The sequence below is a fragment of the Boleophthalmus pectinirostris genome, unplaced genomic scaffold, assembly GCF_026225935.1.
Source record: "Boleophthalmus pectinirostris isolate CB_2022bp ecotype Guang Dong unplaced genomic scaffold, ASM2622593v1 HiC_scaffold_17, whole genome shotgun sequence".
Lineage (NCBI taxonomy): Eukaryota > Metazoa > Chordata > Actinopteri > Gobiiformes > Gobiidae > Boleophthalmus > Boleophthalmus pectinirostris.
Window position 1 is genome coordinate 35,972,048 of NW_026571115.1, and position 14,440 is coordinate 35,986,487.

Below are 14,440 nucleotides of genomic sequence, written 5' to 3' on the forward strand. Positions count from 1 at the left end.
GAACAAACAAGATTTTCAGGATGTGATTGGTACATTATTCAGTTTTAAAAAAAACATGACAATATCAAGTAATCCAAAGTATTCAGGTTACATTACTCACTTTAAGTAATTTAATGGATTCAGTTACAAACTACATTTTGGGGTATGGAATCTGTAATCTGTAGAGGAATACATTTTAAAAGTCACCATCCCAACACTGACTAATACCCCCATGTGTCCGTATTAAGTTCGTGGTTGTTGTTGGTCCTTGTGGCCTCCTCCCAGCAGGTGGCGCTCTTTAAAAAACCACGCGGCGCCTCCTGTTCCAGAAACAGCGGGAGCACGAGCAGAGCGCGCGCTCGCGGTGCACGCTTCGTTTTCGGCTCGTGGTTTGTTTGTCGTTAGTTTTGTTTTTACGGGTTCAGTGAAACTCTCCGGACGAACAGAACCGCACATCGCCCCGTGAACCGCGTCCGCCCCGCGCCCGTCTCCGCGTCTCCGCTCCGGCCGCGCGCGGGTTTTATTTTTTTTAGTTTGCAGATTTTCCGGCCTGCGCGCTCCGTCCCGCCGCCGCCGCCGCCATGAGCTACGGCAGGCCTCCTCCCGACGTGGACGGCATGACTTCCCTGAAAGTGGACAACCTGACGTACCGCACGTCCCCGGAGACGCTGCGCCGGGTGTTCGAGAAGTACGGCCGCGTGGGGGACGTGTACATCCCGCGGGACCGCTACACGAAGGAGAGCCGCGGCTTCGCCTTCGTGCGCTTCCACGACAAACGCGACGCGGAGGACGCCATGGACGCGATGGACGGAGCGCTGCTGGACGGGCGGGAGCTCCGGGTGCAGATGGCCCGCTACGGCAGACCCCCGGACGCTTACTACGGGGGAGGAGGCGGCGGAGGCGGCGGGAGGAGAGGGGGCGCGCCGCGGGCCGCGGAGGTCCGGAGGCTACGGGCGCAGGAGCCGCAGGTGAGGACCGAGGAGCCGCGGGTGAAACACTCACCGCGAGCCACGGTTTAACTTCCCCGGTCTTATCACAGCGATTCTGAAAGATAAAATATAAACTAGCTCACGTCTGCACTTATCTGAATATGCATGGTTACTAAAATATTTATTACTGTTTATTTTGTGTTTTGGTCGTTTTTAACCCTCAGGCTCAAATAAAATTTTAGTAACAGGAAAAAATCTGATATTTGGGGAAAATAATCATATGTGTAGTAATACACAATTCTGCCTTTTTTTTTTTTGAGAGACCTTCACATCCAGTGTGTCTGGGATGTTGCAGATTTGCAGCATTGGTCCGGTGTCGTAAATTAACACTGAAAATGATATGAACACTAACTTTATGTGTTTACCACTTTTCATAACAATGAAAACATAAATCACAGTGTAACAGCTTTACAGTGACAGAACAGCATCACTTTTTCATGTGGTTCTCCAAGAAACAATTTTTATCCTTTGTAAACAACAAAAGTACTCTGCACTTCTGGCCGTTTGTGTGTAGTCGTTCTTACACAGTCTGCATCATCCACGTTTATCAGCATGGATGGGAAAAAAGGCTCCTCAGTAAAAAAAAAAAAAGCTCATAAAATATGGATGTGGAGTAAGTAGTAGGTAATTGGCATTTAGCTGTTGCAAATCTGCAACTAATGCCTGGAGAGGGTTAACCATCTTATTCTGTATTTTACTTCAACAAATAACAGTTTATTTCTCTCTTTACTGTTGGCAGGGATCAGATAAGTCAAAAATAGAGACACCTGGGACATTATTTGTATAAAACTGGGTCAGATTATTATTATATTTATTTCGGACAATAATACATAGAACATAAATTAAAAAACAAAAAACTAAATAATTAATAAAAAGACAAAAACGTAAATACATAGATATAACACAAAAAGTAACTATTTCTATTCTATAATAACAGGAAAAATAAATGTTACGCAGAATTTTCCTTGTGTCCGAAAAAGGAGTGGGAGGAAGTAAATACTTATTTAACCCCACCCCTTTTTTCTACAGTCCCAAATTAACGAAGAACAAATACAGACTTCTCATTTCCTGTACATTATAAGCAATAATTGCACAGTACCTCCATTGCATTACAATCTAACAGACAACAACAAATATATGTATATTATGTACACAGATATAGTACACATCATATACACAGATATAATATATACATACCTACATACACATCACATACCCATGCATACCTATATATATATATATACATATATACACCCAGATCAGTGGTTTTGTATAAATCTGGGCTCAAATCTGGGACTGTCCCGGGGAAATAGAGACTAATCAACAAATTTGGTCACATTAGATAAACATTTAGTGCTGATTTGTCTCAGTTTTATACAAGAAATGACCCAGGTGTCTCTATTTTGAACCAATCTGATCCCTGCCAACAGTAAAGAGACACACAAACTGTCATTTGTTGAAGTAAAATACAGAAAAAGATGCTTAAAAACGACCAAAACACAAAGAAAATGTGACTATACTGACACATGTTGGTCATGAATGGGACAAGTGCACAACAGTTTTCCTTAATTACTCACTTGTTTCACTTTTTTTTTTATTACCAATCGCCAAAAACTGAGAGTGTCCCAGTTTTTGATTCTTTTTTGTTGTTTTATTCCTCTGAAAATAACTAAATAAGACCAGAATTTGTGCATAGTGTGACAAGATTTTCTAAAACAAAAACTAGGACACCATTGATTTGTTGGTGGTTTGTAATAATAAAATTGTGAATTAAGTTCATAATTAAGGAAAATTGTTCCGCACTTGTCTCATTCATGACCAACATGTGTCAGTATAGTTACATTTTCTTTGTGTTTTGGTCGTTTTTAACCATCTTTTTCTGTATTTTACTTAAACAAATGACAGTTTGTCTCTTTACTGTTGGCAGGGATCAGATTAGTCAAAAATGAAGACACCTGGGACATTTCTTGTATAAAACTGGGACAAATCAGCACTAAATGTTTATCTAATGTTGGCATGTCCAAACTATGGCCCGGGGGCCAAATGTGGCCCTCAGACAAATTTTTCTTGGCCCTCAGACTTCCAGGTGAATTGGCTCAAATTACCTTGCATCAATAAAAAAAAAAAATTAACTGCAAGTTTTTTGAAAATCTACTTTGATAAAGCTAAATTTAATACTTAGTGTTTGGTTTTAAAGATCTTAGCATGAATAAGACTGATGGCTCATTCTAACGTGTTAAACATGCACATATTTCAATTATTCACTGTGTAGGCGAGTTTCAGCTGACGTCATTGTTATTAAATTGTTATTGCATGCTGGGAAATATTTTGGTGCGTAACCTCGCGTATTTATCCCTGATAATGGTAAATTCCTGCTGCATTATCGGACGCACAAATAGAAGCACGGAAGAAGGAAAATGTCTTTTTCGTATTCCGAGTGAAAAGAACCGCTAACGGCGAATTAAACGACTTTCAAACATCCGCAGAGCAAACGTAGAAGATCCTAACAAACCGTGGACTCAACAAGTTCAACAACACATCGAGACTCTTGGAGGTTTTCATCTTTTCTGCTGTGAATGGCCCAGGAGTTTCCACCAAGTCATTGTGGATGTCGCCCAAGTGAATATTTGTCCAGGTAGTTGGCGATTCCGACCAGAAATTTGGTTTGGTTCACCTTTTGTCGGGGTTGAAAAGGGTGATTTGTCGTCCGTCGATGTTTATGACCAATTTCTGGTCAAATGGTCTTGGGTCCTCTGCCGTTAGACTGGATAAATAACCGGGATCAATACCCTTTACGTGCTTTCTCGCTCCGTCCGTCATGTTGAATTAGTGTTTCTTGCCGCCGACCAAAATAATTCCCAGCATGCAACGCGCGCTTTTGTCAACAATGAAACTCGCCTGTTGAGCTCCAGTCTACGGCCCTCGATCAGTCCTCTGCTTCCTCTGTATTTAGAGAAGTGGCCCTTGATGAAAAAAGTTTGGACACCCCTGATCTAATCTGACCAAATTTGTTGATTAGTGCGTCCAGACGTCCCCATTTACCCGGGACAGTACCAGTTTTGAGTCCTGTCTCCCCTGTCCCTGCAGATTTATTAAAAAAACACTGATTTGTCCCAGTTTTATACAAGAAATGTTACAATTTTCTATATTTTTTGGATCATTTGCAGCAAAACAAAAACAAAACATAAACCATGACAGGAAGAGTCCGAGCTGAAACAAAGACACGACAACTCCACTCACTGGACATATAGGACAACAAAATGTAAATTAAAACAAACAAAAACTCAATTCATCAACTCCAGAGCTCCGTATTTTCCAAAACACAACACCTTTATACTCTTTTTAAAAGGTTTCTGCAGTGTTGGACTGTTTAAAATCATCACTCCGATTGTGCCACAAACCAAAACACAATCACTTTCTTCCTAGTTCTTATCTTTTTTTTTTCCGTTTATGGTCGTACAGACTAATAATGACATTAACGGAGGCACAAGGGTCTAGATTTTTGCCCAGATTTGATCCCAGCCAGCAGTAAAAAGTGATACAAAATGACGAGACATAATTGAAAACATGTTGGCTTTGTCCATGTAAATAACTTTATAACTAGATTTTTTCCTCGTGCGATTTTTACATCTTTGGAGTGTCTGGATTCAGTTGTGTTTTTAAATTAAACTGACATTTGTTGAGGTAAAATACAGAAAAGCTGCTTAAAAACGACCGAAACACAAAGAGAATGTGACTTGACTGACACATGTTGGTCATGAATGGGCCGAGTGCAAAACAGTTTTCCTTAATTACGAACTCGATTCACAATTTTATTATCACAAACCACCACAAATCAACGGTGTCCTAGTTTTTGATTTTGAAAAGTTTGGCACTCTATGCACAAATTCTGGTGTTTTTTAGTTCTTTTCAGAGAATCAAAGAAAAAAAAAAACTGGGACACATTCGGTTTGTGGTGTTTGGTAATAGTAAAATGACACAAGTGAGTAATTAAGGAAAACTGTTGTGCACTTGTCCCATTTATGACAAACACGTGAGTCACTATAGTCACATTTTCTTTGTGCTTTGGTTGTTTTTAAGAAATTTTTTTGTATTTTACCAAAACAAATGACAGTTTATGTCTCTCTTTAGTGTTATCAGGGATCAAATTGGTCAAAAATAGGCTACGTTCAGTCTGCACCTGAAGTGACCCAAATCCGATTTTTTTTTTTTTGGCCTCTATGTTCCTGTATCTGATCTTTTATTGACAGTCTGAACCACACAGATCCGATTTTTTTCAAATGTGACGCAGGACACTTGGATATGTGCTCCTGAAACTGATACATATCTGATCTTTTGACATGTGACTTCAGTGTGAACGGCCAAAGTGCATTCATCCACCTACACATTATCAACAAGACACAAACGTCACTATTCTGCGCTGAAGTAGGCGAAAATTGTTAATGAACTCTTGTGTCACTGAAGTGAAGCACATCACCACTCACCACTCTTGGCTCCGTCTCCACATCCACACGTTCCTTTCAACGTTCTGTCCACAAACAAAACACCACGACCAAAAAACCTCGTCCTTCTCCTTCTCAATCTCCTCCTTAAAACAAGTAAGTTGTTCATGTTCTGGCTCCGGTACGAGAGGAACTTTAAAATCTCCAGGTGCTCGATGCTGCGTCCATGTTTGGACAACTTCTGTAAACACAGAGACGCTCGCTGCGGTTGACGTCGTCGTGTCTCCAGTGTCACATGCGGGACACTTTTGGACCGTTTAATGTTCACACTGGAGTCACATACAAGTCACATTTAACTGGAAATATGAACGACCTCGAAAAAACATCGGATTTCACAAAAAAATCGGAATTGAGCGTTAAACCCTGCAGTCTGAACGTAGACTTAGAGACACCTGGGACATTTCTTGTATAAAAACTGGGACATATTAATGGTTTTGTATAAATCTGGTCAAAAATCTAGACACTTTTGCCTCCGTTAACATTATTATTAGTTTGTACGAACCATAAACGGAAAAAAAAAAGATAAGAACTAGAAAGAAAGTGATTGTGTTTTGGTTTGTGGCACAATCGGAGTGATGATTTTAAACAGTCCAACACTGTAAAAACCTTTTAAAAAGAGTATAAAGGTGTTGTGTTTTGGAAAATACAGAGCTCTGGAGTTGATGAATCGTTTTTTTTTTTTTTTGTGTATTAATTTGCATTCACAACTCCACTCACTGGACATATAAGAGACAAAATGTAAACTTGTTCATGCGTTTGGTGTCTTTGTTTCAGCTCGGACTCTTCCTGTCATGGTTTATGTTTTGTTTTTGTTTTGTAATGCTGCACATGATCCAAAAATAGAGACACTTGTAGCAGTTCTTGTATAAAACTGGGATAAAAAAATGGTTTTTTATAAATCTGCAGGGACAGGGGACTCAAGGCTCAAAACTGGGACTGTCCCGGGTCGACAGGATCGTCTGGTCACACTAGAGTTTAGTCCGTTTTAGATCAGAGATTGTTCTTGCTTTGTGCGGTTTGGTCTAATCCAGACATGTCAAACAAATTTGGCCTGCGATTTAATTATATTTGGCCCGTGAGATCATATCAAACATGTATTAGAGCAGCCGCCGCACACAGATCGACTATATAGAAACATTATTTATTTAAAACTGTTATTATTTTATATTGTGATTGCTTGTTCTGTTCTGATTCAATGTTTAAGCGAAACTATTTTTAAACATTTATTTTAATAAGAAAAGGTTTAAAGTTGCAGATCTTGAAAGAAGAGAAACCATGCAGATGATGTTGAAATTTTTCAATAAATATTTAGTTTGGCCCACGACTTAGTCCCAGTTTTTAATTTTGGCCTCTGTGACTTTAGATTAGATCAGGAGAGAGTCAAACTCAATCTGTTTTATACTACTTTGTTGAGCCTCATTCTCTACATTTCTGGTTTAGTCCTTTTTTTATTCACAGGAGAATATGTGTGTGTGTGTGTTCATATATATATTTTTTTTTTGCACAATTGTGAAACTCCCTGTTAAACTTTAGTGTGATGTTTCATGGGGATGGGGTAATATTTTAACTGCAAAGTAACATTCAGAAGTTCAGAGTATTTTACTGCAAAGAGTAAACTGCAGGTCTGTTTTTGCAAATGAACTCTTCCTGGTTGGTCTTGGTGTTAAGTTGTTGATTTGTTTTATTTTGAGTTTGTGCCAAGAGAGAAACAATAATCATACATAAACACTGTAAACAACAAAGAAGCACATTTATCGAAAAAAAGGAGTGGGGAAGAAGAAAAAACTTAGATTAGATTTACAGGTGGGTTAATACAAGTTTAGTCCTGATGTAGGCAGGGATTTGGTTTTCGTCCTGGCACTGAGATTTTGAAGTGTCTTGCCCCGTGGCACAAGAGCAGGACCCTAACCCGTGTGACCCGTTGTGTTTCCGCAGCTCGTCTCGCAGTCCCAGACACCGGCGCCGCAGCAGGTCCAGATCCCGCTCTAGATCCCGCTCCAGATCCCGCTCCAGGTCTTACTCTCGCTCGCGCTCCCGGTCGCCCCGGAACAAGACCAAGTCCAAGGCCTCGTCTCGCTCCAGGAGCCGCTCCAGATCCAGGTACCCAGTCCAGACCCAGTCCTAGACCAGACTCTTCTGATAACGAGAAAACACAAACAAAAGGACAGTTATGGATGTAACTGCAGTTCTATGAATCCCTGATCTCGGGCTCGTGGAGAGTCCGACTTTATTCCTTCTCTGATTTGGTTGATTTATGATTTCTGCGGCTTAAACGCGCAATAACAAATAGAGGTGTGCAAAAATATTGAAATATCGATGTATCGTTTAATGTGCAGATACAGTATCGATATTGTGGGTTGTTGTATCAGTATATCGCTAAGAGTATTTTTAGTAGGGCTGGGTATCATTAAAAAGTTGTCGATACATAGGCCATGATACGATACATATCTCGATTACAGTAAGATTTCGAATCGATACTATGTATTTCAAACCGATTCGATATAGTTCAATAAAAAATAATGGCTAATTCATGGCTGTGATACTAAGTCTTTGTTAAACCACTTTTTGTGCAAAGTCCGTATGAAACACAAACCTTTTAATCCTCAAAACAGTGAAAATGTCAAATGTGTCGCTTAAACAAGCAACAAAACTAGCTCTGCAACAAAATAATTTAATAAAACAGACCAAAAAAAATATCCTTGGCGATATATCGATACAGCAGCCCACGATATCGATTCTGTATCATCACATTAAACGATACGATGCATCGATATTTAGCTATTTTTGCACACCCCTAATTTTTAGTATGTTTTACTAAATTATTTTGTTACAGCTGTAGTTTTGTTGTTTAGAGGAAGCATGTCCAAACTACGGCCCGTGGGCCTAATGCGGCCCTCAGACTCAGGCTTCCAGTTGAATTGGCACAAATGACCTTGCATCAATTAAAAATAAACTTAAAACTGAAGTTTTTTGAAAATCTACCTGGATAAAGCTAATATTGAATATTTAGTGTGTGGTTTTAAAGATCTTGGCGTGAATAAAGTCTGATGGATCATTCTAACGTGTTAAACATGAACATATTTCAATTATTCACTGTATTCTGCACCAGTCTACGGCCCTCGATCGACCCTCTGCTTTGTCTGTGTTTTAAATATGTGGCCCTTGATGAAAAAATGTTTGGACATCTCGTTTACGTGACAGTTTTGAGGATTAAAGTTGATGTTTTTCATATGAACTTGGCACAGTAGAAGGTTTAAGAAAGACTTTTAGCATCACAGCCATGATTTAGTCTTTTTTATTAAACCGTATCGATTCGTTTTTAAATATATCGTACTGAATCGAAAGCTCACTGTATTGAGGTATGTATCGTATCGGCAACTGCTTAATGATGCCCAGTCCTAATAACAAAGCGTATTACTCAGAAGTACAAGTAGACACCATCGTATTTTCCGCACTATAGGACGCGCTCATAAGCCTCCAGCTCCATCAAAAAAACGACACAATCCAGAGCGCCCCGTACATGAATCCACTCGGGAGTCCCAGCACAAAGTCGCACGCAAACACGCACGGAGCAGACGGCGACCGCACAGCGAAACACACCCACAGACACACTCATCACTCCACGCCGACGAGGAACGGAACGGAGGAACGAACCGAAAAAAAGCGAGCGCAATGTGCCGCTTCTAGACACGACGGAACAACCGAGTCACTGCGAACACGCGCGGACAATCTGTTGGTCCCAGACACACCCTCCCTACACGCCACAACTGAACAAAGCCCAGAGTCACCGTGAACGAACAAACAAACAAAACCACTCACCCATCACACTGTTGTTTCCTTTAAAGCCCCACGCGGTTTATTTGTGAAAAAAGTTTAAAAGTAGACCATTTTATAATCCAGAGTGTCCTACAGTGCGGAAAATACGGTACAGTTTTAAAAATTTCCTTTTCCGTTTGACTTTTAATTTCACAGTGAGCACAGTTTTAGAAGTGTTGCCCTCTACTCTTTAGTAAGACGGTATCATTCGGAAGTTGCCGATACGATACACACCTCGAAACGGTGAGCTTTCGATACGATTCAATAAGAAAATGTTGGCCGTGATACTAAAAGTCTTTGTTAAACCACCACTTGTGCAAAGTTGAAGTGAAACACAAACATCCTCAAAACTGTGAAAATGTCAAATGTGTCGCATAAACGAGTTTCCTTCCCCTGAACAAACGACAAAACTGTAGCTGGAACTAAATAATGGAGTAAAATAAACCAAAAAATACTCGTTATCGATACTGTATCATCACATTAAACTCTATGTATGATTATATTTGTATTTCAGTATTTTTGGACACACTCCTACTCCTTAGTGTTGTGCAGAAAGATTCCCAATAAAATAATTTGTTGACTTATACCAATTTGACTTTTAGTTTGTAGAATACGTTTGATCGATTCGTTCACTTAACGACAAGCGTCATACAGCCTGAAGATCATTAACAGTTTAACATTTGTATTTGTTTATTGATTTTCTTAGATCCAGATCGAAGTCCCGGTCTAAATCCCGGTCTAAATCCCGGTCCAGGAGCCGCACGCCCTCCTCCAAACGCGGGTCCCGATCCAAGTCCAAGAGTCCGGAGAAAACCACGGCCGAGAACGGATCTGCAGAGTCTCCTTAGTCTCCAGACGGGTGAGTGGGACGGCAGCCGGGAAACAACGCAAATACTCAACCCGATCATTTCTGTTTTATTTATACATGTACCGTATTTTTTGGACTATAACTCGCACTTTTTTTTATGGTTTGGGTGTTTCCTGCGACTTAAATATAAAAATTTTCAGACTGACAGCGGTGAGAAGCTCTAGTCTCGTGTGTGAGTATCTGCTGCTCCTGTTCCTCCTGTACACTGTCACTTCGCTCCCTACTGCGCAAGTCTCCTGTAGAAAAAGCCGCTGTCTCGCTGCAAATTGTGAAATCTGCAGCAGAAAACGGTAATCGAGCAGCAGAAAGAAAGTTTGGAGTGAGAGAGAAACTTGTGAGGGACTTGTGGAAGGCGAGGATGGAGAACACAACTTCACGGGAACCAGGAGGACGCGCCATGAAACTTTCCTGAAGTCACTGGATGGATGGACAAAGCCTCGACTTCAGTGACACCGAAACCATCCTGTCGGGATTAGGGATTGGCATTCGATGAAATTTTCTTAATCGATCGTCGGAAGAATTAACGATTGATTATCGATTAATCATTAATGTTTTTATATTAAAATGATCATCATTATTATTACTATCTGCACTAATCTGCATAAATAAATTCAACTTTACGACATATAAACATAACGACTCTAGAGCCACATCAGCTGTTTGACATTATAATGTGTTTAATTCAGTTTTGTTCAAATCTCACAGAAACAAAACTTAAAACCACATCACTAATTTACATAAACTAAGTGAAGATAAAACTCCAGCTCTTGTGTCGCTGATGTGGTTCAACTTGTGTCAGATTAAAAGACATGACTCAGGTGAATACAGGTCAGTGTGACCAGATTTGTGTTTGTCAAAACCAGGACAGCGTACGGGGGGAGGGGGGCGGGGCCTCGTCATCCACATTGAGCGACTCTCACCTGGAAAAACTTTTTCCCACTGGACACAGAAACATATGTGCTGCTTTATCCACTGTGCACATGGACTCACACTTGTCCCAACGCAACGGAAAGTGTGGAATTTCTTCTACAAATCCTGGTTAAATCCACATTTGTGCTTCGGTTCGTTACAGACTGACCCACTGTTTGTGTCTCGCTCCTTCTGATGCAGAGACACATGTACACACCTGTTTGGTCACGACACACAACAACCTACATTCGGTTTGTTGATTAAAATGAACGTAATCAATGAAATTCTTAATGATCAATTATCGATTAATCGACTAATCATGCCCATCCCTAGTCGGGATTCAGAAAGTCCTGAATAATTCTAACTGGAACTGATGACGACAGCGACACAGAAGAGGAAGCGGCGCTTTGTTTACCTCCGGATTTCCTGCAGAAGTGACACCGAGGATGAAGAATTGAATGGATTTAGTGATTTGGAGTGAGATGGAGAGTTTGTTTAACTTGTTCTGTTTCATTGTTTATGCTATAGTTTATCTGAAGAACTGTTCATATGTGACGTTAACAGTCTGTTGTTCTCTCTTCTATTGTTTTTACTAGAACTTGATTTTAAGATGAAATGTCGGTTCCTGGTGTCTGATTTTACAAAATACATTTCCCTAAAAAGTGTCACTTATAGCCCGGTGCGACTTATAGTCTGAAAAACACGGTATGAGAAGTTAAGCCGTGCTATTTTAGAAAAAGATTTAATTAAATGTTTTCCTTACTAAGTGTTGATCACATTGTAAACAGCTTCCAGGAACATTCACATTTGAAACTGAAACCTAAACTGTTAATACAAGAAGCTCCTACATTTCTGAGAATTTTGTTTGTTGTAAGGTCCAAACTTTTGTGAAGCCAGAGTTGACCCTTTGTGCACCTTGTTCCACCTTTAAAATGCCTCAAAAATAAAAGAATCCACAGAGAACGATCCAAGTGCAGTTAAAAAACTCTTTACTGAGGATTCACATGATTGAGACGTACAAATACAAACAAAAAAGGGGAACTTTTAAAGCACAGGTGACAGGAGCTCAAAAAACTGTTTGGCTCCACTCCACCTTCCCATGATGCACCTGCTCACGTCTTAAATAAGGAACCATAGACACAAAATAATACAAACATTACTTAAGTAAACTTATGATTAACATTAGCAATAATTAATTGAAAGAAAAATTTAAATAGATCAAATAATTTTGTTACAAATAATCAACAAATGATCATGTTAATCGTAAAGAATTACCAAAATACCAAAAATTATGCATTTTAAGTAAATATTAAATCAAACAAAATAAGAATAATTATCTCAGTAATGGAACAACTACAAAAGTGAGTTTAGGCTCTCACATTTGTAGACGTCTAAACTACAGGTACAACAAGGAGTTTTATCAAAGGCAGAGGAAACAATCGGTCTAAATATCTGCAGCCTTTGTGATCTGATAATTTCGCTAACTTAATTTTTTGCTGTGTAACAAGTCGAGCCAACTCCCGACGAGTCACTGAAAAACAACCGGACAGACCCGTTCTGTCTGTGAAAGTGAATGTATTAAACACGGCTGCTGTAGTGACTCAGACCTTTGACATGATTATCAGAACTCTACAGCTGCTGTGCCGGAACGCGGCTGCTCAAGTCCTGACTAGAACCGGGAAATACACGCGTCCTGGGCCCAGGTCTCTGGCTCCTGTGGCTCAGAGGAAAAACTTTAAAGCAGCTCTGTTGTGTACAAGTCTCTCCACGTCCTAGCACCAAAGTACATCTCTGACGTGTTAGTGAAGCGTATGCGTAATGTCTGAAAGGTTTTTATTCTGTGCTCTGATTTGACAATGCTTATTTTATGATTACCATATTTTTCGGACTGTAAGTTGCACTTTTTTCATGGTTTGGGTGTTTCCTGTGACTTGTATATTAAAATAGTCGCACTGACAGCCTCCAGAGGGCGCTCTAGACTCTTGTTCCTCCTGTACCACTGTCACTTCGCCCTCTAAGCGCATGTCTCCAGCAGAAAGAGCCGCTGTCCTGCTGCAAGTTGTGTGAAGTAGGCACGCTCTTAAGCCTCCAACCGGAGGATCAAAAAACGACTGCATGCTTCACAATCCAGAGCGCCCCATACGTGAATCCACTCGGGCGTCCCAGTACAACTTCAGTAAACTACAAAGTTACACACACCGAGCAGACAGCGACCGCACAGCGAAACACACCCACAGACACACTCATCACTCCACGCCGACCAGGAACGGAACGGAGGAACGAACCGAAAAAGCCACGAGCGCAGTGTGCCGCTTCTGGACACGACTGAACAACTGAGTCACTGCGAACACGCCGACAATCCGTTGGTCCCAGACACACCCTCCCTACACGCCACAACTGAACAAAGCCCAGAGTCACCGTGAACGAACAAAAAACAAACAAAACCACTCACCCATCACACTGTTGTGTTTCCTTTAAAGTCCCACGCGGTTTATTTGTGAAAAAAGTTCAAAAATAGACCATTTAATGACAGTGCGTCTTATAATCCAGAGTGAACTACAGTGCGAAAAATACGGTATTCAGTCGAAAACAGTGATCGAGCAGCAGAAAGAAAGTTTGGAGTGAGAACACAGCTTCACGGTATCCGGGAGGACGCGCCATGAAACTCTCCTGAAGTCACTGGACGGATGGACAAAGCCTGGACTTCAGTGACACCGAAACCATCCTGTCGGGATTCAGAAAGACCCGAATAATTCTAACTGGAACTGATGCTGAGCAGAGTTGTTCAGAAGTGACACCGAGGATGAAGAATTGAATGGATTTAGTGATTTGGAGTGAGATCGTGAGTTTGTTAAACTTGTTCTGTTCTGTTGTTTATAGTTTATCTGAAGAACTGTTCATATGTGACGTTAACAGTCTGTTGTTCTCCTATTGTTTTTGCTACAACTTGACTTTACACAGGAAATTTCTCTCCCTGGTCTCTGATTTTATAAAATATATTTCCCCCAAAAAGTGCAACTTATACTCCAGACTTATGTTTTTTTTTTCTTCTTCACTCATTTTTTGGGTGTGTGACTTATACTTTGGTGCGACTTATAGTCCAAAAAAACACAGTATTTTTGTTTTTATTGTGTGTGTGTTGTGATTTTAAAGCATCCTCCTCGTTCTGTAAAGCATTTTGAATTATTTACAGATTGTGCTGTACAATTAAACTTGCCCTGGCTACCACAGGACCAGAGCTACGACTCCATATTGACTCCGGTTCTCTCGTTTCAGATGCAGAGACGGACGTCCAGGCTGAAGCCGCTCGAGCCACAGAGCCACAGAGCCACAGAGCCCCCCATGTGTCTAAGGTTATTATGGTCTTCCACCTTCAG

At 40.5% G+C, this 14,440-nt stretch overlaps 1 protein-coding gene and 1 pseudogene across 1 annotated transcript in view; both read left to right on the forward strand.

The window, feature by feature from the left end:
• The window catches only part of LOC129408753 (zinc finger protein 271-like), a 58,195-nt gene that overhangs the window by 38,454 nt on the left and 5,301 nt on the right, over nucleotides 1-14,440 (forward strand). The window lies entirely within an intron of this gene.
• Nucleotides 352-14,440, forward strand: LOC129408615 (serine/arginine-rich splicing factor 2-like; annotated as a pseudogene).